General features: G+C 35.1%; 1 pseudogene; it reads left to right on the plus strand.

The window, feature by feature from the left end:
- On the plus strand, positions 1–27,017 carry LOC123785404 (AP-5 complex subunit mu-1-like; annotated as a pseudogene).
- Positions 27,018–27,297: the final 280 nt, after the last annotated feature.

The following is a 27,297-nucleotide window of genomic DNA, read 5'->3' on the forward strand; positions in this document are numbered from 1 at the left end:
ATGGGTTTGCTTGGAGGAAATTCTTCTAGCACCAAACTGTTCAGAAGCTACAGCAAGGGCCACCACACAGAAGGTGAGGAGGTCAAGGGAACTCTGGGCAAGAAGGGGATGGAAAAGGGACCTTATGTACCTAGGTGATGTCACGGGGCAGCATGATAGGCCTTCCTTGAGTCAGAGGACACTTGAAGGTAGCAGTGGTTTGTGGGTCTTTATGGCATGAGTGTTATCAATGCCTAGCAGATTCTGTGCACAATTTTGTAGGTCAAGAAGAACAATCAATTTCTTATTGGCTAAAAATATGCTTATTTGGACTTTATTTAAAACAAATACTTGTGTAAAAACTTTGTACCAGTGAGCTTTTGAGCTAAGAGTAGTCAGTGTGTTGTGAAGAAATATAAAACTTACGAGCCAATATACAGAAGCCATCTTTGGCCCTTTATATAACACTGGAAGTATATCACCTAAAGAAGACGCTCCGTAAAAATTTCACTTGCATTTAAAGAAACACTGTGACTTCACATTTCAGAAAATAAAAGGATAATAAATGGCTTTTTTTTTTTTAAAGATTTTATTTATTTATTTGACAGAGAGAGACAGCCAGCGAGAGAGGGAACACAAGCAGGGAGAGTGGGAGAGGAAGAAGCAGGCTCCCAGCGAAGGAGCCTGATGCGGGGCTCGATCCCAGAACGCCGGGATCATGCCCTGAGCCGAGGGCAGACGCTTAACGACTGCGCCACCCAGGCGCCCCAATAAATGGCTTTTTTTGAATTCACTCAGCAAGCTGGCCACAGAGTTTGATCTGTGACTGGGCCCCCCTAATTTAGAGCCAACTCTACTTTCTATCACTATTCTTCCTTCAAATACTCTTAATAAAGTTAATTAGTTTATACACATATTCCCAAATCTTTAATTTATAAATATATTCACCTAATTCAACTTCTGGTTTTTGAATGTTGAATACCAGGTTCTTTGTGTCATGCAAGGTATATGATAGCAAATAAAACAATATTATATTCCACAGACTTCTGTGCGTGGTGAAAATATTATTGGTTAGCTAACTTTCAATTTTCTCTATGAGTTAGATATATAGATATAGATATGGATGCATTCTGCAGAATGTTTAAATATGGGACATTAACTTTATGAATTAGGAGGGAAATTTGTAGTTAAATATCATTGATGTATGTGACAGATGGTTTAGTAGAAAGAATTCTGAGTTAAAAGTTCCCTTTAACAAAAAGTGAGTTCTGTTTAATTAAGCAAGAAGGCCAATAGACCACATTGCCTCTAATGCCGTGGCGACCTATGTAAGCAAGCCAAAATCTAAACCTGTAAATGTCGCAAGGCTGCAGATTTAAAATGCTAAGGACAACCAATCACAGCCAAGTAGGTGTTAAGCTGTAGTAAATTAATGATCGCTTTACTTTGTTTCTGACTTTTGTCTGTAACAGTCTCTCCCCAACATCTATTGGCATATCATCCTAGCCACTTCTGGTTTGGCACTGCCTGACAGAATTGATTTTTGCTCAAATAAACTCTTAAAAATTTTAATATGCCTCAGATTACCTCTTAACAGTCCCAATTCTGGCTCATTCAATAACACACAAAAAAATTGGTATTTTTAGGAAATACTGGAACTACATTCTAAGTGTAGTAAATTTCTAGGGTATTTGTTGATGTGTAGAATCTCAAAAAAATAATGACACTACTTATAACTTGAAGTATTAATTTATGTGCTAGAAATAAGTGTGGGGTTATATTACCTTTTGTACCCTTAAATGTTGATTAATGTACATTACATAATCTGTATAAAATAAATTAGTTTAATTGGGTTTTTTATACTCTTATTAATGGTATTTCTTTGAAATCAAATAATAACTGGTGGCATTGTTAGAAAAACTTTACTATGTGCTATTACTACTACTACTACAATAATAATTTTACATTGATTATGATAAATTAAGCATATACAAAAAGCTTTTGCATGTGTGTCCATGTGCATCTTTCTATGGACATGTGTTGCTACTCAGAATATTACTTATTTTTAATAGATAAGGAAAAATTGCTAGAATTCAGCTGAGTAAACTAGTACATTATAATTTTATTCACTTTCCTCAAAAAAATTATATTACTAAACATTATTCTGTGAAGTATTTATCATAAAAGAAAAATAATCCACATCATTTTATATGAAATGGAAGATATTAATTGCACATACACTTAATAAAGGTGTTTAAAAAACAAAATTCGACTGAGTATTTTTGAATCATATTGGCTTCATTTAATAATTCTCAAATGGGGCAGCATCCTATCTATCAGAAAGGACTTCTGACAAGATGTGCAAAATGGAAGGCTTTTATAAGCAGAAAGGAGGTGGGACAAGGAAGCTATATCAAATCTTTCAGGCAATGTCACATTCCCTTTATAGGGTCTCTCCCAGATGACCTCTCTAGTTTTGACCAGATAATTCCAGACTAACTGGTTAAAGGCTTTATTCCTTTCAGGGGCTGAAACTGCAATTAGGTCAGGTATTAAGTCGTGGTTTGCTGACACAGGGCTTAACAAAGTAACTCTATTTTGTTTCTGTTGTCTTTTTTATTTTTATTTTTTTATTTACTAATATATATATATATTTTTTAACAAAGGCAAGAAGGTGAAAGGACTCCATAAGAGAAAAAATTTTTGAGGATAAAAAAATCAGTGACTATACAGAGTTGCAGGTATAGGGGACGAAAAACTTCTTTCATTTTACCTTTCTAGGTTCTTGGCTGAGACCCCCCCGTGTCAAAAGACAGATTACAGGAGAAAAACAGAGGTTTAATAACATGTATACCTTCTGTCTATGTCGGAGATACCCAGGAAAACTTGAGTAACTCCCAGAAATGTCCCAAGCGACCACCTTAAATACCATCTACAGCTAAAGACAAAAGAAGATATTGGGAAGTTGAGACCCAGTTATGGGAGGCTATCAGGAAAAGCACAGTAAACATGGGCTAGGTTGTTACTCAGATTTAGGTCAGTGCCTTCTTCACTGATAAAGAGTTTCTAGAGATTTAGTCATCCCCTTCTTCCTGGTACAGAGAGGGGAAAGGGAGATTTCCCTTATAAATGTAAATGCCTCTTATAAAAGGGTAACTTCTACTCAGTTTTCAGAGCTTTTCCTATGTAGCTGTTTCTTAAAAATAATCAGCCTAAAATAATCCTATGACAAAGAGATGTAATTTACGGTAGCAAATTCTGCTCCCTTCATAGGCAATATATCAACTTCTCTAGAACAACGGATTAGTTTACAATATGAAAGTAATGCAAAAACATCATGTTATATCTGAAATAAAAATATTTGACATGTAAGCAGAAACAACTGTGTATAGCAACAGATTTAAAAGACAATAATATGGGGGTTGAAACAACGTCCCTTTCATATTTTTCATTTAAAAAAACTATATTTTTCAATTACATAAATCATTTTTAGTCCTTATAAAATTATTAAGACATCCTTCCCCCTCCTTGGAACAACTACAGTGATGGATAGGTGTTTTCCTGGGATGGTGGTGAAATAAGTTAAATCTCTATACATGTCCTTGTAAACTACAGAGTCCAACAAAAAGAGCAAATAAAACCACTCACAATCCACATGTAGGAAAGAAGTAGGATACAGAATCCAGTGACCTCTGTTTGTACCCAAGTGATTTAACAAATTTCTGGAAACCAGAGGAGCAGACTCAGGAGTCTGTAGCAGAGCAAAGAATCTGGACTGAAAAGGAAGAGTGCAATAGAGTTCTATTGGGGGCAGGTGCAGATAATATCACCCAGAGGAGAGTCTTACTGAAAGAGGAAAACAATGAGAATGGGAGGGAGACTTCGTAGAGCAGAGCACTGGCTGCTGGGAAATTGAAATAGGTTCTCCACGGTGCCTGTGTTCAGAGAGGCGGTGCCGATGGAGAGGAAAACAAGTTGAAAGGAGAGGCATACATTGTTGATTTTGTGTAGGATACAAAAAAAAAAAAAAAAAAGAATAAAGTAGTAAAAATAAGAGTCCTACAGTAACAAGAGCATCTGAAAACCATAGTTGTTTTAAATGGAATATTTTATTGAAAAAAATGCACTTCATTTTACTAACAGTAGGAGACATAGTAAAATAATGAAACACCTCAGGTCCATAGAGATAAGGGTTACTGCCTCTCAAAACACTTAACATAATAAAAAAAAGTCAGAAGTCATATCTGAAAAGTTAGCATAAAACAATACAGAAAGTGATAAACAAGATTTCCACATGATGAAAATACTAAGCTGGCAGGTAAAACTATTAAAAAAAATCCCTCCAAGATAAATGAAATATCTTTAAATTAACAATTGTAGCAACACGTACAATGAATGTATTGTACATACAATACAACTGTATGTAGTAATTGTACATGATGGATCAGCAATTTTTAAAACTCACAATAGAATTTTTAAAAGAAAGACATAAAATGTGAGAAGAGAATTCAGAAAATTCACTGAGAAACTCACCAAATCAAAAAAAAAAAAAAAAAAGAAGAAGAAGATGGAATTGCAAGAAAGCCAGGAAACAATTAAGTGTTACTATGAAAAGAAACAAAACTGTGAAGAGAATCAAAACAATATAATGTGCTAAAAAATGAGAAAGTGAAATATTTAGAACACCTTAACTATAACCCTAAACCTAACTGTAATCTAATCCAATGTGAAATCGAGTTCTCAAAGAACAAACAAAACAAAGGGATAGAAATAATATTTAAAACTATTACTTATAGTTTTTATCCATATATTGAAAGTTTCATTATGTATATGAAAAATTGTACATGACTGAGAATTTTAGAACATATAACACTGTTGTACTATAATTCATAGGGAAAAAGGATGCAAAACCTCCAGGCAAAATGATCAAGTCACTTCTAAAGAAAATCAGGTCAACAGCAGCTTCTTGACAACACACAAAATAAGACAACAGTGAAATAGTATTTTAAGATCCACAAAGAAGGGAAAAAAAAACATTTGATAATTCAGACAAGCTGTAGTTAGTTCAACTATCAAGAATATGAGAATAATTGAATTTTCAAGAATGTAGTAATGAGTCCTTTCTGAAGAATCAACTAGAGGTAAGACTGTAGTGAAGAACATTGCTCAGCGCTAAACGTATTTAATTGTAGTTATTGGAATCAGAGTGGGAACAAAATGAACTAATGCTATTTAAATTTTATAAGTTCATATAAGTAGAAATAAATAAAATGTGAGAATGTAAAATAACCTCCTTGATGATTGCATCAGTAATGAGTGAAAGTCAAAGATATGTAGAATTCCACATAAATAGCAGCTTAAGGCTATAATGAAATATATTATTGCAGCATGATAATTTGAACAAAAGCAAAATCCTCATAAATATCAGAATTAGTACAAAAGAGCCGAGAAAGCACACTATATATAGAAAGATACATTTAATACACACACAAAAGTAACTTAAAATCTCATGAAAATATGGAACTAAGTATAACAATCATATCAATATTTATAGATGGACTTTAAGTCTTCTGCTTTTGGATTTGCTCACTAATCAAAATTTAGTTTGTTTTCTATAAGATACTTACCTAAAATAGAGAGACTCGTCACGGCTAAAGGGGTGGACAAAATTATACCAAGAAAACACAAGCAATAAAAAAGTAGAGGTTGTAATATTGATATTAGACAAGCTTTTCAAAATATTTTTTGAGTAAGGGAATGCACGGGTTTGGAGGGGATTTGGTCAAAGGATATAAAAGCCCGTGTCCTGCCCCAAACAATCTGTGTATGTAGGTTGGTACAGGTAAAGATGAATGCACAGCTAGATCAGATTTTTTTAAAATAAATTGATGTTTTGAATTCCTGGATAAGCCACTCTTAGAATTAAACTATAGATTTAACAGAATTCAGAACATGTAATATTATTTATTCATTTCACACTAATTAGTATTATTATAGAAGTGCATAATAGTTATCTAGAAGTGTTATGCTTTTAAAGAATAAACATAACAAAAATCTATACATATGTTAAAATTCTAAAGAAGTGGGGAATTAAGGAGATTGAAAAAATCTTAGTTTTATGGATGATACTCATATGATAATCACAGACTGGATGTATTCTGCATGATTTTTCAGAAAAAAAATATCACAAATTAGAAATGTTGCTAATATGAACAGAGAAATGGGAGAATTTTTATTGCCTCTTAGGGTAACAGCAAATTCATGGTCAAATTAGGCTTTATACTTTCTGAAAGTAATACTCTCAGGCTTTTAGCAATAGATTGAATGGTGTATGTACACTTAGAAGATGATTACAACATACTCAGAAGAACTCAGCACATTTAATATAATGGTGAAGAGAAGAATAGTATCAGATAATGAAGATGTTGGTGGCAGACTGGGGATGTATTACTGGTAGTGATGGACAGAACTACTGTCCATGAAGACCATTAGCTTGTTCAGTGTGGCTATTCATGCTGCATTCTTTCAGCCAGAAAATTGGTTGATCAAGGGACTGAAGTGAAAGCAGATGTTCCACTAACATATATTCAGACAACTTATGACTAATGCAGGCAAACAGAATCACATCTAGTTATTTACTATGGGAGGCTTTGACATAAATTATTTTAAAAATATTTTGGTTGTGTTGCCACCATGTTTCCACAACAGGATTACACAGAAGAGCTTCAAGGGAAGAAAAACAAAGTGGAGATAAACTAGTTTCTGTAATCTACCCTCAGAACCACATAGTGAGTTATATTCTCTGGTTTTGCCCACTTTGGTTCTATTCAAATTTTTATTTTTGAAAATAAAAGGATACGTAGCCAGTACAATGTTACATTTAAAACACTTCAATGTTCACAATCTAAAAAACTCAGTGAGAATTCCTGAATCTACAAAATCAGTAACAGTATACAGATGAGGATCTTTCTCCTGATTCCTGCTGACAGACATATAAGAACTATCAACAAAGGTCTAGTATATTATAAGAACAATGCAGTCTGATCTTCACTAAGGAGTCAAGCAAGTAACTAGGAAAAGTAAACTGTATTATTTGTCAACCATATTTTATGATTAAATCATTTGTATTTACTCATCACTACAGAAATAAATTACCATTCTCTGTCTTGTATGGACTGAAATTCACTGTATAACACAAAGTAAATTTGATCATAGTTAAATCTTGCTGCTTCCATTGCTTTATAATACACTGAAAAAAGGGTTAGATATGAGGAAACAAAATGTTTATCTTGCATTCACATAAAATCATGCTCAGTTTGCTTTTATAATTAATAAGTAGTGATCATATTTATTTATTATGTTTTAAAATTTTATATTATTAACTTTATTCTTTTGTCATCTGGTGAACCTTTATTCTTTTCCATATTTGAGATAAATCAAAGGAGACATTTTAAGTTATCTCTTTCATTTGGTTTTTAATTATTTTCTTCAAATTTGAAAAGAAAAAAAGGCTTTCAATCTTGATTTAAGGTAAAAACTTGACTTCTATGCTTATTAGAACCATAATAATTATAAAAAAGTATTTATATGGTGAATATAAATGGTATTCAGATACAATAACCTTTCTAAGTTTTTAAAACCTAAAACGTTGAATAAGATACAGACATAAATATAACACAGGATTGAAAAATATAGGTCATAAAGAGTTAAATATAAGAGTCATTATTTATTTGGAAAAGGGAGAAAATGCTTTAGCACAGGTCTTGAGAGATCAAGAAATATTTTGTACCAGTTGAGAGAGACTCTAAAGTGCAAGCGGAATGTGGAACAAAGGAGGTGAGTCAAGACTGAGGAGCATCTTTGTAGAAATAATGAAGATCTGAAGGTATAAGCATGTGTTAAAAAAAAATCCTTAGTTTGGACAGGTCTTGTGTCTCATTAAAGGGATTAGAAAAAGATAAGGCTGAGAAAGTTGAGTGGGGTTAGTTCAAGCAGAAAATTAAATATCAGGAAAATAAAATTGGGGTATTACAAAAAGACACTGGCAATTTTGTTTTCTTTGGTGCTGTTTGATTGCTTGGGAACTGAAATATCAGAGCCTATGGGAGAGACAGGAAAAAGAAATTGCACAGAACTTTATGGGTATTCCAGGCAAGACACACTGGATTATGAACTGGAGAACTGGCAGTAGAGAGGTGCCAAATAGTAATTTTGGTCATATTTTAGAATTGTCCCTATATCTCCTTACGACAATGAAAAGAAAAATATATGCTAGTCTTTGTGTGAAAAGAGAAGCAAAAGTTTCAACTTAGCTAATTACTGTAATATAAATTAAAATATACAAAAATCATAGATAATGTTATATTTTTGGTCATTGAGTCAAGCAAGAAAAGTGTTATGATTCCAAAATAATTTCCAGATATTGTGTTTTAAAAAGAACCTCACTATTCTGATTGATTTTAGGAAAAACTCATACAAAAATAAAATGCTGCTCCTTCCAGGTCCCACCCTGACCTGATGAGGAACATAAATTCTTATACAGGCTAAGGCTTATCTACAGAATAAGAATGTTAAAATGCCCTCTTGCTTTTCATCACCTCTTGAGACATATCTCAAACTCAGTTACTTTTATGATCAGATCGAACACCAGCTATTCCTGCTCTTTTTCCCAAAGAAGTTATTCCCATTATATTCCTCACTAGTTTTACACATTTCAGGACATGTACACTGATAACTAAAATATCTTGCCTTAATTCTGAGGACTAAGTCAGACAGCAGAATGAAGGAGAGAGAGGGTAAATAATATCACAATTTTGTTCTGCAAAGCTTCCTCCTGGAATATTTTAAAGAACCTGTGCCATGAAAATTGGTAACAATATCCTAAGTACAGGGATATGCCTCAACTTTCAGAAACATGGTATTTTACCTCTATGGAAATGTCATTTACTCCCATTGTGACTGACCTATTTCATTTATGTTGTTCTAGAACCTTAATTTTAAGATTTCCATATTAATAAATTGTTTCTCTTGCAGTTATTTTTAATGTCTTCTATAAACACCTGTCTTTACCCAACTCTACAAATTAGTGTAATGCGTTTTAAAATGTTTGTAATTTTGCTTGTCATATTTAAGTTTACTGTGTGTACTGTGAGATAAACACCCAATTCTTTTTAAATTTTGGAACAATTTAATCTTTCTCTATTTCTTAAGATCCTTTCTCCATTTAATTGTACTACCTCTGACCAATATATTATTTCTTCATATGGTCTAGTCTGTTTTTAAGCACTGTATTCTTTCCATTGTTTTATGTTTCTTTTTGTCTATCAATACTGTATTGTTCTAATTAATATGGTTTTATTATAACCATTGACATCTGGAAAGGAAAGTCTCCCTCTTTGATTTTCTTTAGTTATGTATTGACAATTCTGAATTATTTACTCATTTATATATATGCTAGAATTATTTTGTCAGATATGTTTTATTCCATGCAACAAAATACATTGAGATTTTCGTTAGAACTAATCGAATCCATAGTTCAATTTGGGAAGGACTGACATGTTTTCTATTCATGAGTATTATTTATATTTCAACAAGTTAGCTTATTTACAAAATCACACCATAAAATGTCATAATATAATGTTTAAAGTTTCTAAATACATTTTGTTAGAAATACTCTCAGGCACTCTGAACTATTATTGATATTATAAGCATTTTTTCATTTAAATTATGCTGTTACTTGTTTTTTACATGTGTACAGACATGATACTGATTTTTGTATATTTATTTTACATAAAACTAGTAAAAATCTCTCCTATTACTTCTAAGAATTTGGCTGTTTTGCCAAATGAATTTATGAGGATATGGAACTTCTACCACTAGTTTTTATATTTGGGATAATAAAAGTGTATTAGATTTTATAAAATACTTTGTCTTGAGTTATTGAGGTGACCGTATGAATTACCTTCTCCAATATGTTAACATGGTGAATTAGGCATGATTTTTAACAGTTCAGTAAACTAGTGTTTTGAATAAATACTATCTTGTTATTATAACGTATATCTAAACCTTTATTTATAACTATCTCCATATTGTTTACTTCCCCCAATTTGTTTGAAATTAAATTTTAATTGTTACCCTTAAAATTAAGCATAGCTGATATTTTAAAAATTGATTAATTCAAAATCACTATTGTCATTCCTCCAAATTAAGAAGACTTAAAAAGACTTAAAAAGCCTAATTACCTCCAAAAAGGTTGCATGTTTTTGTTACACAACATTTCAGTTTTATTTATTATTCTTCATTACTATTTTAAGTATCATCATCATATTCCTCATCTTCCTGATCATCATCATTTGCATAAATGTTGTGTTATTCAGTAAATGTATATTTAAACTTGTGTACTGTTTTTCCAATGTGTTTCTCTATAATTTCTCAGATTTTATTTTTCAAATATGTTGATTCTTATTAAAGCGCATTCTTCAGAATCTCTTGTTTAATGTTATCTTGATTAAAAAAAAGTTTGGGTTATTTGCAATATATTTTACCCTTATTATGAAAAAATAATTTCCTGTGCAGAACAATCTAGTTTGTCAGCATAATCTCTCAGCTCTTTAAAATTATTATTCCATTTTAAAAAATCTTACATATATTGCTTTTGAAAAACTTCTTGTCATATTTTTTTTCTTATAGTACATTTTCCTTTTTCCCTGGCTGCTTTTATTTTTTATTTTTTTTAAAGATTTTTATTTATTTATTTGACAGAGAGAGAGAAAGGATGAGCAGGGGGAGAGGCAGAGGGAGAAGCAGACCCTTCGCTGAGCAGGGAGCCTGTTGTGGGACTCCACCCCAGGGGATGGAGTCATGAACTAAGCCAAAGGTAGATGCTTAACAGACTGAGCACCCAGGCACCCCTCCCTGGCTGCTTTTAATACATCTTTTTGGCTTTGTTTTGCTGCAATTTCAGCTAGAATTTGTATATAAAGTAAGTGATTTTTTTTTAAACTTTCTGGTATGTGTTTTTCTTTTAGCTGTGGTTTTATATCTTTTATCAGTGTGGGACATTCTCAGAACATTCCACTGACTTGCTGCTGTTTTCAGGCCTTTTAATCCATAGTCCTTTAACTGTCCTTTAATCCATAGTCATTTAACTGTTGTTTCATTTTTCAAGTCTTTTTGTTTTTCTCAATTGTATTGAGTGATCTTTTTAAATATATTGCGAATTTACAAAATTTGTATTCCTTTGTGACTAATGTGCTGCTTTACTCATCAATTGATTTTTGTCTCTGAGTTCATTTCATATACATAATTCTATTTTTTTCTTCGCTTCCTCATCATTGAATTTGCTTCTATTTGCCCATTTTGTCAATAAAATTTGTTTACATATTTCAGCATCATTGGGTGGAATGAGCCAAGAGTTAAAATATAGCAAATCAATGCCTCTTGGGTTTTGTGTTAGTAGCTCTGGGATTAGTGCAGACTAGAGACGGTAGAATCTGCAATCAGCATTTAGAAGAGAATAAAGTATAACACATGTTCCTGGTCTCTCAGAAACCATGATGATAGAGCTCTATACAGACCCATGGTGCAGCATGTAGCTTCTTGAAGTACAAACATTAAATACGAGGATTCATCACCTGAGATGGAGCTTTCATGAAAGGATAATAAACCAAGAACAGTATATATTTGATTTATAAACTGGCTAGTTTACTGAAAGGCTTCTAATTTACCTGACAGAGCTTAGGAAGAGCGGCTGTAGTCCTCCAGCAGAGAATAACTTTCTCCAGGAGAAAATAGAAAGAATTGGTGGATATGTAAAATGCTGGATGGGAGCTGGACAGGTACAAAGGGTGCTCCTGAGGATTTGGGCATAACATCAGCCAATGTATTAAGGCGAAGGAGCCAGGACTGAGAACAACATGGTCTCTCTGTTAAAAAAGTTATGGTGATGCTTGACTAGAGGTTGAAAAAAAAAAAACACTGAAAAAAACGTAATATTTACAGGTCTCCAAGAGTTTCTCGGTGAGAGCTCTGTGCAGGCAATTTCAGCAGTGAGAGGGAAAAAACCAAAACATCCCCCAACCCGCCGCCCACCACACACACCTCAGTTCTCTTGGTTGAAGTAGAAATTGTTTAAGAGAGGAAGGAATCCAGGGAGGACAGGAAGAAGGGACATTCTCAGTTTACTCTGTACTAAGACATAGTTGCTATTTCTCTGATATCCTTACAAAATCTTAGAGAATTTCAGTAAATTTTCAAATTTCACGTATTTAGAGTGAAAGTCAGACTTGGAAAATGATCAAGAGCATACTGTATTCTCCCCTAATCATAAGTTTTATTGCATCCCAGGAGAACTTTCTCTCATGACCTAAATTATAGAGCCAATGTGATAAATATAAATATTCTCCAAGTCATTAATTGATGAAAATCTAGTTTGGGCTGAGATATCAAATTGGTTTTAAAAGTATACCAAAGATTATCCTCTATCCTGTTGCAAATACTATTTTAAATTGCAATTTACCAAGTAAATATATGAATTCTACTTCTTAGATTAAATAGGTTTCTCAAAATTCAGAATCCCTATTTATTATGGCAAAGAAAAATTTTGAGGAGGAAAGCATTTATGAATGCAACCCCCCTCCCCCCGCCGGGATATCTGATAACTAGATTGTTGACTAAAGTGACTGGCTGTTTTCCTTATCAGGCAAACATAACCTTAATACTCTTGGAAAGGCCATCAAGAGCTTTCAGAAATCAGATTTTAGAGCCAAATGTGCTGTGCAAGTATATTCTTTTCCTTTCATTTTAAGACTGCCATTCTGGAACATTCAAAAGTGTTACATTCGTAACCGGAGACGGAGCAAACATGCAAAGCTATGGTTTTCAAATTTTGTTATGCATTTCAACTAAGTACTGTTTTGATTGCTGAAGAAAAATAAAACAGCTTGCAAACTGATACAGAATACAGAGCTGATATGGTCATTTTCTTGCATTTTTAGATATTTATGAAGTTTCTTCTGAATTTTCATTTGGAACACAACTGGATTTCTTTCCAATAAATTATCCTGTTTAAGTACATATTTGCAACATAGTAGAGCTAAAACCTAAATGCAGTTTTTCTGCCCCAACCATTATTCTATAACCCTTCCCTAAAAAGAATTTGCTTTAATAGGAAAAATAAATAAATGAGCATAAGAAATTTTCTAAATTTTAAAACACTATTGCAAAACTATGTTCCATTATTGTCAAAATAGGTACCCTTAAGCATGTTATATGATATTTACACAAAAGAAACGGAAATGTGTACTTTATCCATATATGTAGTTGATAATTTTATTTTCTCCTCTGATTTTGTGGGTAAGGGGTAAAAAGTGAACAAAGAATGACTTAAGGAGAATTTGTTCAATATATGCAGAGAGTGGTCAATTCTCCACACATGAAAAGGAATATTATAAAATGTTTTGGTTTAACAGCACTACAACTGGCCTTAAGGGTTAACTTGCTTCAAGTTGACACACTCCTTGCTTGCTGACCTAAGGCCCTTGATCTGTAACAAAATTAATTTACTTTCTTTGAGATCTGCAGACCACTGGTATTGGGGAATGAAGGACCAGAACTTCCCCAGGCCAGAGAGGGCAGCAAGTCTGTTTGAAGCAGCCTCAGCTTTCCAATTAGTCCAGCACTTTTTTAGCAAAATGTTTTTCTTTTTTAAGGTCACACAAATGACTTTACTGACCTTCCTTTTCACATCTAGAGACCTTGCCCTCTTTTCCAGAAAGAACAGAATACTCTTGGAGTGCCTGGGTGACTCAGCCGGTTTAAGCTACCCACTCTTGGTTTCAGCTCAGGTCCTGGTTCAGGAGTCATGAGATCGAGCCCTGTGTGGGGCTCCATGCTTAGTGCGGAGTCCACTTGAGATCCTCTCCCTCTCCCTCTGTCCCTCCTCTCTAAATCAATCAATCAATCAAAAAAATACTTAAAAAAAATACTCTTGCACAGCCACTGGGTACCAAGGCACCAGACCTTCTTTCATAACCTCTGAGCACTGTAAGATAACTGTGTAATTGGCATCATCGAGACTTCATGTAATCAAGAAATGTCACAGACTACTGTCTCCCTTAACTGATTTAACCCCTTAAAAAAACTCTGGGCCAGGCAGGAAACCTTGGAGTTGGCTTTTGAACAAGAGTCCGCCTTCTCATCAGATTGCCAGCCTCCTGAATAAGGCTCAAAGTTTTTTCCAATCAAAATTCATTTCTTGAGGACTGGCCTTTTGAGTGACAACAGCCAAACTTGGGTTTCAATAACATTGGTAGATCTGGGCTGCTATAGCAGAATGCTATATATAGACTTGGTGGCCAATAAACAAGAGTAATTTATTTTTAGAAGTCTAAAAGTCCAAGATCATTTTTCTGTGCATGTCTAAATTAAATATTTTCCTTAGACAAGCAGTATGTTATCCATTTACACCATTTAAAGTATTAACATTTATAAGCAAGTGATAATTTTAGGTACTGCATGTAATAGTTATAAGATGTTTTATCTTGTTCACAAAATATACTTGGCTTTTTGATGGCCTGGAGAATTCATGGCAATAGTAAGGGATATAGACTTGATAATTAATGAGATAGTTCTATGATATTAATGATTTCTTTAAAATTTTATTTTTGATCAGTGGGATAATGGAAGAATTTGATAATGTAAGGAATGACTATTAGCTATGTGCTGCCCCAATTCTTCAGTCTACCATTCACGTTGGCTATCAATAGATAGCCAAGTCAAGGGATATACAAACTAAGTGTTGACCAAATTTTGTGACACCTGGTAGGTACATTGCTTGGTACCAGTGTAATAGCTTGTAAAATGTTGATGCTTGTTATCGATCTCATCTACATGTTTGTATAGACATTAGTATGTGTATAATCATTTAATGAATATCTTAGGGAACACATCTATACTCAAATTGACTTTTTACCCAGAAGCTTCCAAGAATTTTTATTTTAATATAATCCTATTCTGACTTATCTTTTCATCTTCACATTCCTATGTAATGAATATTGCATAGTAAAAGTGACATAAAAGATAAAGAAATGTGACATAAAACTAATGTTTATGTTTGGATTGTGCTTTTTCATAATAACATAATGGTACTATAATGATAGATAAGGAAACTGCCAAATTTTATTCTTAAATATTTTTATAGAAAAATTAATGCAAGTTACAAATAAGACAAGTGGCTATCAATCTATTCATCTCCATTTATGGCAGAAAATGGTCTAAAATTTGTTGACATTTCAATATCTCAGATTCCAAGTGATTCTGGAAGCTCAAAACCAAAACAGTGCATTATTTACATTCATAATTTGCCTGCTTTTGAGGAAAATGACATCTGTGCAATTTTTTCCTTCCAAAACACATTAATTTCTACATAGGCTGAATTTAGAGCTGGGAAAGCTAATGCAGAATACCAGTCCTATCTTGCACATATAAAATAATAACATTAAAAAATACAAATTTATTTTCTAGCAGACATACTTTTCACAAAAGAGCATAGAACAATGTTTTGTGCCATAAACATGTTAATTTCATAATCAAATTCCTTAAAATATATTTTTATAATTTTTAGTTAAAAATAATGCAGTTTCTTTATGGGGGTTGGTTTCTAATTCTTTGAGTTTTAACATTATGCAAAGATTCATGTGTCCAACCCCATAATCAGAATACAGCAAAATTCCATCACCCAAAAAATCCCCTCATGTAGACAAACCCTCCCTTCACCCCATGCCCCTTACAACACTGATATGTTTTCCATCTTTATAGAGAATTATCTTTTCCAGAAATTTGTAAAACTGGAATCATATTGTATTTGGCCTTTTAAGATTGGCTTCTTTAACTTAGCATAACATAATTTGTAGTTATTCCATGTCATGGGTTGTGCCAATATTTTGTTCCTTTTTATTCCTAAATAGTATCCCACTGAATGAATAGCTTATCCATTTACTTCTTGAAGAATATCTAGCTTACCTCCAGTTTTTGAAGATTAAATAATGGTTCTGTAAACATTCATGTGCAAGTTTTTGCATGACATGATTTTTTTTTTAAATCTAGTTGGGATTCTCAGTTATATGTAGGTATATGTTTGGCTTTACAAGAAACTATCAAACTGATTTCCAAATTGACTGTACCATTTTTCATTCTGACCAAAAATGTATGAGATATAGTTGCTCTATATCCTTGCCAGCACTTGGTAATATTTCGTATTGTTAAGCTTTTGTTTTGTTTTTGTTTTATCCATTTTATTTATTTATTTAAAGATTTATTTATTTATTTTAAAGAAAGAGAGCCCACGGGTGTGCATGAGTGGGCGAGGGGCAAAGGGAGAGAGGGAATCCTCAAGCAGAGTTCCTGCTGAGTGCAGAGCCCCATATGGGTTTGATCTCAGGACCCTGAGGTCGTGACCTGGCCAAAGCCAGGAGTAGGCTGCCCAACCAACTGAGCCACCCAGATGCCCCTTGTTTGAGCCATTTTAATTGGTAAATAGTGGTAGCTCATTGTGGTTTTAAGTTGTACTTCCCTAATCACTAATGATTTTTTATACATTTTCATGTACTTTTTTCCCATTCATTTCTTTTCCTTGGTGAAGTGTTTGTTCAGTTTTTTGCTCATATTTTTATTGTTTTTTTTGGTTTTTCATTGTTTCATTTTGAGAATTTTTAGTATGTTCTGAACACAAGTCCTTTGCCAGATAAGAGATAGGCAAATATTCTCTCCCAGCCTATAGCTTGTCCTTTTATTTACCTTTTTCATTATATGGCACATGTATACTAAAAACATTTATAGTTGATGAAATCATAACTTATTTTGCTCTACATATAGCTGTTTTATTCACATAAATCTGAGTGGCCACACGTTTTATTGTATAGAATTACTGTATATGTTTAAATTATGTATTTAGTTTAGAAGCTGTGTGACTGGGGCACCTGGATGGCTCAGTCAGTTAAGAATCTGACTCTTGATTTTGGCTCAAGTCAAAATCTCAGGGTCATGAGATCAAGCCCTGCTTCAGGTTCTGCACTTACCGTGGAGCCTGCATAAGATTCTCTCTCTCCCTCTCCCTTTGCCCCTCCGTTTTCATTTTATTTTACTTTATTTTATTTATTTTATTTTTATTTTACCCAATATAAAATATTTTCTTCTATGTGCCAGCTATTTATTAATTTCAATCACAATATATCGCTAAATCCTATAGTAACAACACTGTAGAGCATCATTTTACATCTGGGAATTTTAAGTCCACTGAGTTATTTCCGTTTTTCTCCTTATGTTTTTAATTCTTTCCTAATATTCTTAATCCTAGTATTCCTTTTACTTCTCATTCCTGCAACTCCAACATGACTATATTCCTGTGTTTGATTTTCTATTTCCTAGAATGATTACATAATGAGAAGTGTTTCTCTTTTTTCTACCTGATTTTATACAATTGCTTCGCACATAAGCAATATATCTTTTATTCCACAAAATGAGTCTTAGTTTCCTAGAGCGGAGGGTGCTGCATTTCAGGGTTTCTCAAAATGACAAGGAAGATGCAAGTGGGTTAGAAAAAAAGTACTCCTGATATTATGATATATTACTTAGTGAGGAAAAGTTTCTAGATTTGAATAATTTATGAACATCATATTTTAATGCTCACAATTTTATATATCAAAATGAATATAAATTCTTATTTCTAGACTTAAAAATGATAAAAAGCAGTCTATTACGTTGGGTCTTAAAGGATTACAAGCAAAAGATAAAGGTGGTTTTAGCATCCTCATTCTGAGAATTTCAGATTGTTTATTTTCTATAAGTTTACTTCAATATCAAAATGTCTGTGAGTGGCTTAAGTTTATGTCATCTCTGAATCTATTAATTTTTGTGTCCTGGTTACAATTGTGTGAATCATTTTTGAGACATAAGGTGTCAATTCAGAACCCAAAGGATCACATGCACAAACCAGAAGAGATATTTCCTGTTCATGGGTTAGCTTTCTGATAATGCTGTTCTGCTCTCCACTCCCTCATCATCTGCCACTGGAGCCATACTGACTCCTGAAAGCTTTCTATATTGACTCTGCTTTCCTTCTAATTCAAGTGGTGCAGTTTGGGTTCTCCTGGAGCAGATACTGAAAGGGAATTAGAATTGCAAAAGGTATTTTGAAAAGTAACACTTTGAAAGAAAAAAGGGGAAATGGGTAGGATTGTGCAGGGCAAATAATCAGACTGTGATTCCAACATGACAACATATGAGCCAGCCAAATGGAAATTTCCCAGAGCAAATACAGCATATTAAAGAAATCCCTTTGTTGGGTAGAAATGGCTAAATCATTTTACTACTTTTGTGGTCAGCCATTGGCTGGGCACCTCTTTTACAAGAGCATAGCTGCTGCTCTAAAATGTAGGTGTACCCTAAAATTCTAAGCACTGCAGATTTTAATAAATTGTAGTTGGACAGAAGTTCCTTCTAGGATGAGATAGTGTGAGTAGTGTTCCTGCTTTTCCAAGTCTGACACAGCAAGCCAAATAATAATAACAATAATAATAACGCCTTATTTCTTTACCTCATATTAATAACCTTATAAATTAATTCATTTCTATGTCTACATATAGTTACAGCTAATAATTCAGAAAATATTATTAAAGTAAATCACAAAGAATTAGTATTGTTAAAATGTCCACATTAACCAAAGCAATTTACAGATTCAATGTAATCCCTACCAAAATACCAACAGCATTTTTCACAAAAGTAGAATATAATACTAAATTTATATGAAACCATGAAAGACCCCAAATAGCCAGCGCAATCTTGAGAAAGAACAACAAAGCTAAAGGTATTACAATTCCACTTTCAAGATATGCTACAAAGCTGTAGTAATCAAAACAGTATGAGACTGGCACAAAGATAGACACATAGATCAATAGAACAGAATAGAGAGCCCAGAAATAAGCCCACGTTTATATGGTAGTTAATCTATGTCAAAGGAGGCAAGAATATACAATGGGAAAAACACAGTCTTTTTAATAAGTGGTGCTAGAAAACTTGAGCAGCTACATGCAAAAGAATGAAACCAGACCGCATTCTAACACCATACACAAAAATAAACTAATGGATTAAAGACCTAAATATGAGACCTGAAACCATAAAAATTTTAAAAGATAATACAGACAGAGATTCTCTGCTATCAGCCATAGCAATATTTTTTGGATATGTTTCCTGGGGCAAGGGAAATAAAAGGAAAAATAAACTATTGGGATTACATCAAAATAAAAAGCTATTGTACTGTGAAAGAAACCATCAATAAAACAAAAAGGCAACTTACTGAACATGAGATGATATTTGCAAATGTTATATCTGATAAGGGATTAATATCCAAAATATATAAAGAACTTATACACAATACCATAAAAACAAACAAGCCAATTAAAAAAAGGGCAGAGCAAAGTGGAGGTGCATGCAGTTAGCTGCTGGGAGGAAGTAGAGGGAAGTCAGTAACAGGCACACTGCAGAAAGTCTCCTTGCTGGCGCAAGTGAAGAACCATGATCCTTCTGGGTCATTGTCCAAGAAGTAGACTATATAGGAAGAAACTACTGGGGTTGTTGGGGAAGGATGTTTCTTGAGATTCTAGGTGAGGATTCACAGAACTTTGGTGGCATGTGTTGACAGGGAAGACTCAGAGGTTTTAGTAATTTCATCTAAAGGAGTTAGCCTCTGCTAAGCCAGCCCTATTTGTGGTGGGGTAGAAGGTGGCTCAAGTTGGGTGAGCCTGGGGTCTTCTGGTAATAGTCCATCTGAGGAGGCCAGTCTGTGCCCTTTTTCCATGGTGACCTCAGGGATGAGCTGATGCTTGAGCAGCTTATCTTGTCTCAGTGGTCAGTGTGACTCATAGCCATGAACCAGGATCTCCATTTTGTGGCACCAACAGATTCTCCAGATGGTATCGCATTCTTGGAAAATGAGTCAAAGTCTTCAATGGAGTAATTCATATGCCTATTCCTGATGATGGTCCCTTTTTTAAAGCATTGCTCTTTAAACTCAGATTATTGGATGATGATAACGACTTGATAGAGAGTCATGATATATGGTTCACACACAATAAAACATCTGTTTATGGTCTCCTGGAAGGTGGAGAACTCTGGAAAGTTATTGCTTTTCTGAAGAATAACATGATATATTATATACGTTCCACTAATTAAGCTTTATCCGGAGAGGAGTTAAGATGGCAGAGGAGTAGGGGACCCCTTTTTCAGCCGGTCCCCTGAGTCGAGTTGGATAGGTACCAGACCAGCCTGAATATCCATGGAATCAGCCTGAGATGCAGGAAGATACACCTGGATCTCTACAAATGAACATCTCCAGTGCTGAGTATTGAGGTATGAAACTTGGAGCTGTGAAACCCGGCACAGATATCGGAAGATAAACGGAAGGGGGAGGGAGCCTCTGTGTTTGGGCGCTGGGAAGCGGTAGCCACCCGCAGACCAGCACCTGCGAGAGAGCAGACTGAGACCTTGAGCCGGGGATAGCATGCGACCAGACTGAAAAGGAGCTCCGGTGCGCTCACTGGAACCAGACTGAGACTGGGAGCTCTGGAACGCGCAGGGGTGACTGGCAGCTTGTGGCTGGAGGCTGGCGGTGATAGAAACACAAAGGACAGAGATGCGCCAGCCCTGGAAGTGAGGGCTGGAACACCAGGTGAGGGGTGAACATCCTGGGATGCTGCAGGGTTGAGCAGCACCAACAGAAACAGAGTTAAAGTGGCCAGAACATCAGTAGAGAACGGTCCGCAATCTCTCTGTTCTGAGACAGAGGCTTAGATTCGGCTACTGCTGCTCTGACTCTCAGAAGAGGCACAGCAAACTGCCAGGGAAAGCCGCCAGAGAACAAAAGCCTGGAAATACCAGCTCACGGTGTGCCCAAGCCCATCCCTCCTCGCAGGGGACACAGAGACTCTACCCAAACAGGTTTGCCTGAGTATCGGCAGGACAGGCCACTTCCCCCAGAAGGCAGGCTGAAAAATCAAGAAGCCCACATCCCCAAGGTCCCTATAAAACAAGTGTGCACTACCTGGGTCCCGGTCAATAATTTGGGCTCTGGACAATCCTGCAACCTCTCATCATCAGAATGATGAGAAGGAGAAATCCCCCCAACAAAGAAAAGACAATGAATCTGTGGCCTCTGCCACAGAACTAATGGGTATGGATATAACCAAATTATCAGAAATGGAATTCAGAGTAACAATGGTCAAGATGATGTGTAGACTTGAAAAAAGTATTAACGAAAATGTTAATGAGAATATAGAATCTCTAAAGGTGGAAATGAGAGCGAATCTGGCAGAAATTAAAAATTCTATGAGCCAAATGCAGTCAAAACTAGAGGCTCTGATGGCCAGGGTGAATGAGGCAGAAGAATGTATCAGCGAATTGGAGGATGGGTTAGTAAAAGAGAAAGCTAAAATAGAATATGGACTTAAAAAAATCCATGCTCATGAATGTAGGTTACGGGAGATTACTGACTCAATGAAATGTTCCAATGTCAGAATCATCGGCATCCCCGAAGGGGTGGAGAAAAACGGATATCTAGAAGAGATATTTGAACAAATTGTAGCTGAAAACTTCCCTAATCTAGCAAGGGAAACAAACATTCGTGTCCAAGAGGCAGAGAGGACCCCTAACAAGCTCAACCATAACAAACCTATGCCACGTCACGTCATAGTGCATTTCACAAATATTAGATCCAAGGATAAAGTATTGAAAATGGCCAGGGAATAGAAATTTCTCACGTACCAAGGCAAAGTTATCAGAATTACGTCAGACCTGTCTACACAGACCTGGAATGAGAGAAAGGGTTGGGGGGGGCATTTTTAAAGCTCTTTCAGAGAAAAACATGCAGCCAAGGATCTTTTATCCAGCAAGGCTGTCATTCAGAATTAATGGAGAAATAAAGACCTTCCAGAATCGCCAGTCATTGAACAATTTTGTAATCATGAAATCAGCCCTGCAGGAGACATTAAGGGGGGGTTCTATAAAGGTAAAAAGGCCCCAAGAGTGATAAAGAACAGAAAGTCACAATTGATAGAAACAAAGACTCTACTGGCAACATGGCATCATTAAAATCATATCTCTCAATATTCAGTCTCAATATAACTGGCCTAAATGCTCCCATAAAATGGCACAGGGTCGCAGATTGGATAAAAAGACATGACCCATCCATTTGCTGTCTACAAGTGACTAATTTTGAACCTAAAGATACATTCAGACTGAAAGTAAAGGGATGGAATACCATCTTTCATGCCAATGGACCTCAAAAGAAAGCTGGGGTAGCAATTCTTATATCAGACAGATTGGATTTTAAACTAAAGACTATAGTTAGAGACAAAGAAGGGCACTATATTATTCTTAAAGGATGTATCCAACAAGTGGATATGACAATTATAAATATATATGCCCCCACAGGGGAGCAGCAAGACACACAAGCCAACTCATAACCAGAATAAAGAGACATATAGATAAAAATACACTAAGAGTAGGAGACTCAACACTCCACTATCAGCAATAGACAGATCACCTGAGCAAGAAATCAGCAAAGAAACAAGAGCTTTGAATGCCATATTCGACGAGTTGGACCTCATTGATATATATAGAACACTACACCCCAGAACCAAAGAATACTCATTCTATTCTAATGCCCATGGAACAATCTCAAGAATAGACCATGTTCTGGGTCACAAAACAGGTCTCAACTGATACCAAAAGACTGAAATTATTCCCTGCATATTCTCAGAACACAACGCTTTGAAATTGGAACTCAACAACATAGAAAAATTTGGAAGAAACTCAAACACTTGGAGACTAAGAACCATCCTGCTCAGGAATGATTTGATACACCAGGATATCAAAAATCAATTTAAACAATTTATGGAGACCAACGAGAATGAAAATACAATGGTCCAAAACCTATGGGATACTGCAAAGGCAGTCGTAAGGGGAAAATACATAGCCATCCAACCCTCACTCAAAAGAATAGAAAAATCTAAAATGCAGATTTTATATTCTCACCTCAAGAAGCTGGAACAGCAACAGAGGGACAGGCCTAATCCACGCACGAGGAAGCAGTTGACCAAGATTAGAGCAGAAATCAATGAATTAGAAACCAGGAGTACAGTAGAGCAGATCAACAGAACTAGAAGCTGGTTCTTTGAGAGAATTAAAAAAATTGACAGACCACTGGCAAGACTTGTCCAAAAGAATAGAGAAAGGACCCAAATTACCTTGATCCCCAAACCAGGCAAAGACCCCATCAAAAAGGAGAATTACAGAACCATTTCCCTAATGAATATGGATGCCAAAATTCTCAACAAGATCTTGGCTAATAGAATCCAACAGTACATTAAAAGGATTATCCATCATGACCAAGTGGGATTCATCCCTGGGATGCAAGCGTGGTTCAACATTCCCAAATCGATCGGTGTCTTAGATTTTATCCAGAAGGAAAAATTAAAAAATCATATGATTCTCTCAATAGATGCAGAAAAAGCATTTGACAAAATACAGCATCCTTTCCTGATTAAAACTCTTGAGAGTGTAGGGATAGAGGGTACCTTCCTCAATCTCATAAAAACCATCTATGAAAAGCCTACAGCAAATATCATTCTCAATGGGGAAAAGCTGGAAGCCTTTCCCTTAAGATCAGGAACACGACAAGGATGCCCACTCTCGTCACTAGTATCCAACATAGTACTAGAAGTCCTTGCAACAGCAATCAGACAACAAAAAGGGATAAGAGGTATCCAAATCGGTAAAGAAGAAGTCAAAATGTCTCTCTTTGCAGATGACATGATACTCTATATGGAAAACCCAAAAGAATCCACTCCCAAACTATTAGAAGTTATAGAGCAATTCAGTAATGTGGCGGGATACAAAATCAATGCTCAGAAATCAGTTGCATTTTTATACACGAATAATGAGTCTGAAGAAAGAGAAATTAGGGAATCCATCCCATTTACAATAGCACCAAAAACCATACGTTACCTTGGAATTAACTTAACCAGAGACGTAAAGGACCTATATTCTAGAAACTATAAATCACTCTTGAAAGACTTTGAAGAAGACACAAAAAGATGGAAAAATATTGCATGCTCGTGATTCAGAAGAATTAACATAGTTAAAATGTCCATTCTACCCAGAACAATCTACACTTTCAATGCTATCCAGATCAAAATACCAATAACATTTTTCAAAGAACTGGAACAAATAGTCCTTAAATTTGTATGGAACCCTAAATCACCAAGGAACTGTTGAAAAGGAAAAACAAAGCTGGGGGCATCACAATGCCGGATTTCGAGCTGTACTACAAAGCTGTGATCACAAAGACAGCATGGTACTGGCACAAAAACAGACACATAGACTAATGGAACAGAATAGAGAACCCAGAAATGGACCCTAGCCTCTTTGGGCAATTAACCTTTGATAAATCAGGAAAAAACATCCAGTGGAAAAAAGACAGTCTCTTCAATAAATGGTGCTGGGAAAATTGGACAGCTACATGCAAAAGAATGAAACTTGACCACTCTCTCACACCATACACAAAGATAAATTCCAAATGGATGAAAGACCTCGATGTGAGACAGGAATCCATCAAAATCCTAGAGGTGAACATAGGCAGCAACCTCTTGGACATCCACCAAAGCAACCTTTTTCATGACACATCTCCAAAGGCAAGAGAAACAAAAGATAAAATGAACCTTTGGCACCTCATCAAGATAAAAAGCTTCTGCACAGCCAAGGAAACAGTCAAAAAAATTAAAAAGCAGCCCACGGAATGGGAGAATATATTTGCAAATGATGCTACAGACAAAAGACTGGTATCCAAGATCTACAAAGAACTTCTCAAACTCAATACGCGAGAAACAAATAAACAAATCATAAAATGGGCAGAAGATATGAACAGACACTTTTCCAATGAGGACATACAAATGGCTAACAGACACATGAAAAAATGTTCAAAATCATTAGCCATCAGGGAAATTCAAATCAAAACCACACTAAGATACCACCTTATGCCAGTTAGAATGGCAAAAATAGACAAGGCAAGAAACAACAATTGTTGGAGAGGATGTGGAGAAAGGGGATCCCTCCTACATTGTTGGTGGGAATGCAAGTTGGTACAGCCACTCTGGAAAACAGTGTGGAGGTCCCTTAAAAAGTTAAAAATTGTGCTACCGTATGACCAAGCCATTGCACTACTGGGTATTTACCCCAAAGATACAGACGTAGTGAAGAGAAGGGCCATATGCACCCCAATGTTCATAGCAGCATTGTCCACGATAGCTAAATTGTGGAAGGAACCGAGATGCCCTTCAACAGATGACTGGATTAAGAAGTTGTGGTCCATATATACAATGGAATATTACTCAGCTATCAGAAAGAACGAGTTCTCAACATTTGCTGCAACATGGACGGCACTGGAGGAGATAATGCTAAGTGAAATAAGTCAAGCAGAGAAAGACAATTATCATATGATTTCTCTCATCTATGGAACGTAAGAACTAGGAAGATCAGTAGGGGAAGAAAGGGATAAAGAAGGGGGGGTAATTAGAAGGGGGAATGAAGCATGAGAGACCATGGACTCTGAGAAACAAACTGAGGGCTTCAGAGGGGAGAGGGGTGGGGGAATGGGATAGACTGGTGATGGGTAGTAAGGAGGGCACATATTGCATGGTGCACTGGGTGTTATACACAACTAATGAATCATCGAACTTTACATAAAAAACCAGGGATGTACTGTATGGTGACTAACATAATATAATTAAAGAAAATCCATAGGGAAAATAAAATAAAATAAATAAATAAATAAATAAATAAATAAATAAATAAATAAGCTTTATCCCCTCATTCACCATTAATTAACATTAATGGAATTTCACAAGGCTTTTTTCTTTTGGAGGTACAGGATTTTTTTTTTTTTTAACTTGGGCCAAAAATTGACACTGAGCTAAATACAAAATGGAGCCATCTGCCTGATTTACTTCTACAAACTTGTCCATTGGAATTTTGTTAGATATCAATTTACAGAATTCATTGGATAGTATTAATCTTGCTTCCGTGATGCATCCGTAAAAACAGCCAGCCTGGAAAGTTAGAACATACAAAGGAAAACCGCAAGTTTCTATTTCTATCACTGAAAAGGTAAAATCCATGCAATATGATAAATAGGATATAGCAGAGACAAGGCAAGTACTTGGAGCTATCACTTGCAAGTGTGACTTAGAAGGAATCATGCCAAACATTACCACCAGCTTGAGTCTCCCCACCAATGGATCTCCACTTCAGAATATTGTAGTTCATCCTTGTGTGACTTATCTTGACCCTGCCATTCTGACTTACAGTAGCACTGGTGCAATGGATGATTCTGCTGTTAGTGTACCCTACAAATTTCTGTTCACTCTTCCTTAAGAGTCATTCAACTTATGCTACTATACTTTCCAGGTCTCTATCCCTCCAATTGTGGGTCTTTACCAAATGAAAGAGGAAGAAGTATAAGTAAAAATAACAGTTAATTTAAAACTTCATGAAAGTGTGAAAAATAATTTTGAATTCTGTGAAGCTCATATACCTTTTTATAATAGAGGTCCAATTACACATGTGGAATGCAAAGTTAGTTTTGGCCAGCTTGAAGTATTTCGAGGAAAAGCTTATTGATCTCGATTATTGGACAGAAGTTCCCCAAATCAATGGAAATTGGTCTTTCTGGAACTGTAACTTTTGGAGCCAAGAGTCACGAGAAGCAGCTATTTGACCAGATTTTCATTGGAGGTACAGCATATTTAAAGCTTCATTTTAGAATCTTAGATTATACATTCACTGGTTGTTATGTGGATCAGCATTTAGTTCAAGTTTTTGCATCAGGAAAACCAAAAATAAGTACATAGCGGAAACAAATTTCTTCTGACTATTACATTTGGAATTATAAAGCTCCTGTTCCAGTAACATATGGATCATTATTACTGTAATTTTCCCATGCTTAAATAGGATCTATACAATGGTAACATAGCTTAAATTAAATAGTAGTCTTTTATTTTTAATGTGTATGCATATAACCTATGAGTGAAAAAAAATCATTGAATGATTTAATTTAAAAAATGCTTTGGTTTAAAGTTTTAATCTGACATAGTTTGAAAGAACATCTTTTTTTTTTTTTTTAAGATTTTTATTTATTCACTTGAGAGAGCGCGAGTAGGCAGGAGTGGAGTGGTGGGGGGTGAAAGGGCAGAGGGAGAGGGAGAAGCAGAC

The sequence above is a fragment of the Ursus americanus genome, chromosome 15 (assembly GCF_024610735.1).
Source record: "Ursus americanus isolate L20-20 chromosome 15, mUrsAme1.1.p, whole genome shotgun sequence".
In the NCBI taxonomy this organism is placed as follows: Eukaryota; Metazoa; Chordata; class Mammalia; order Carnivora; family Ursidae; genus Ursus; species Ursus americanus.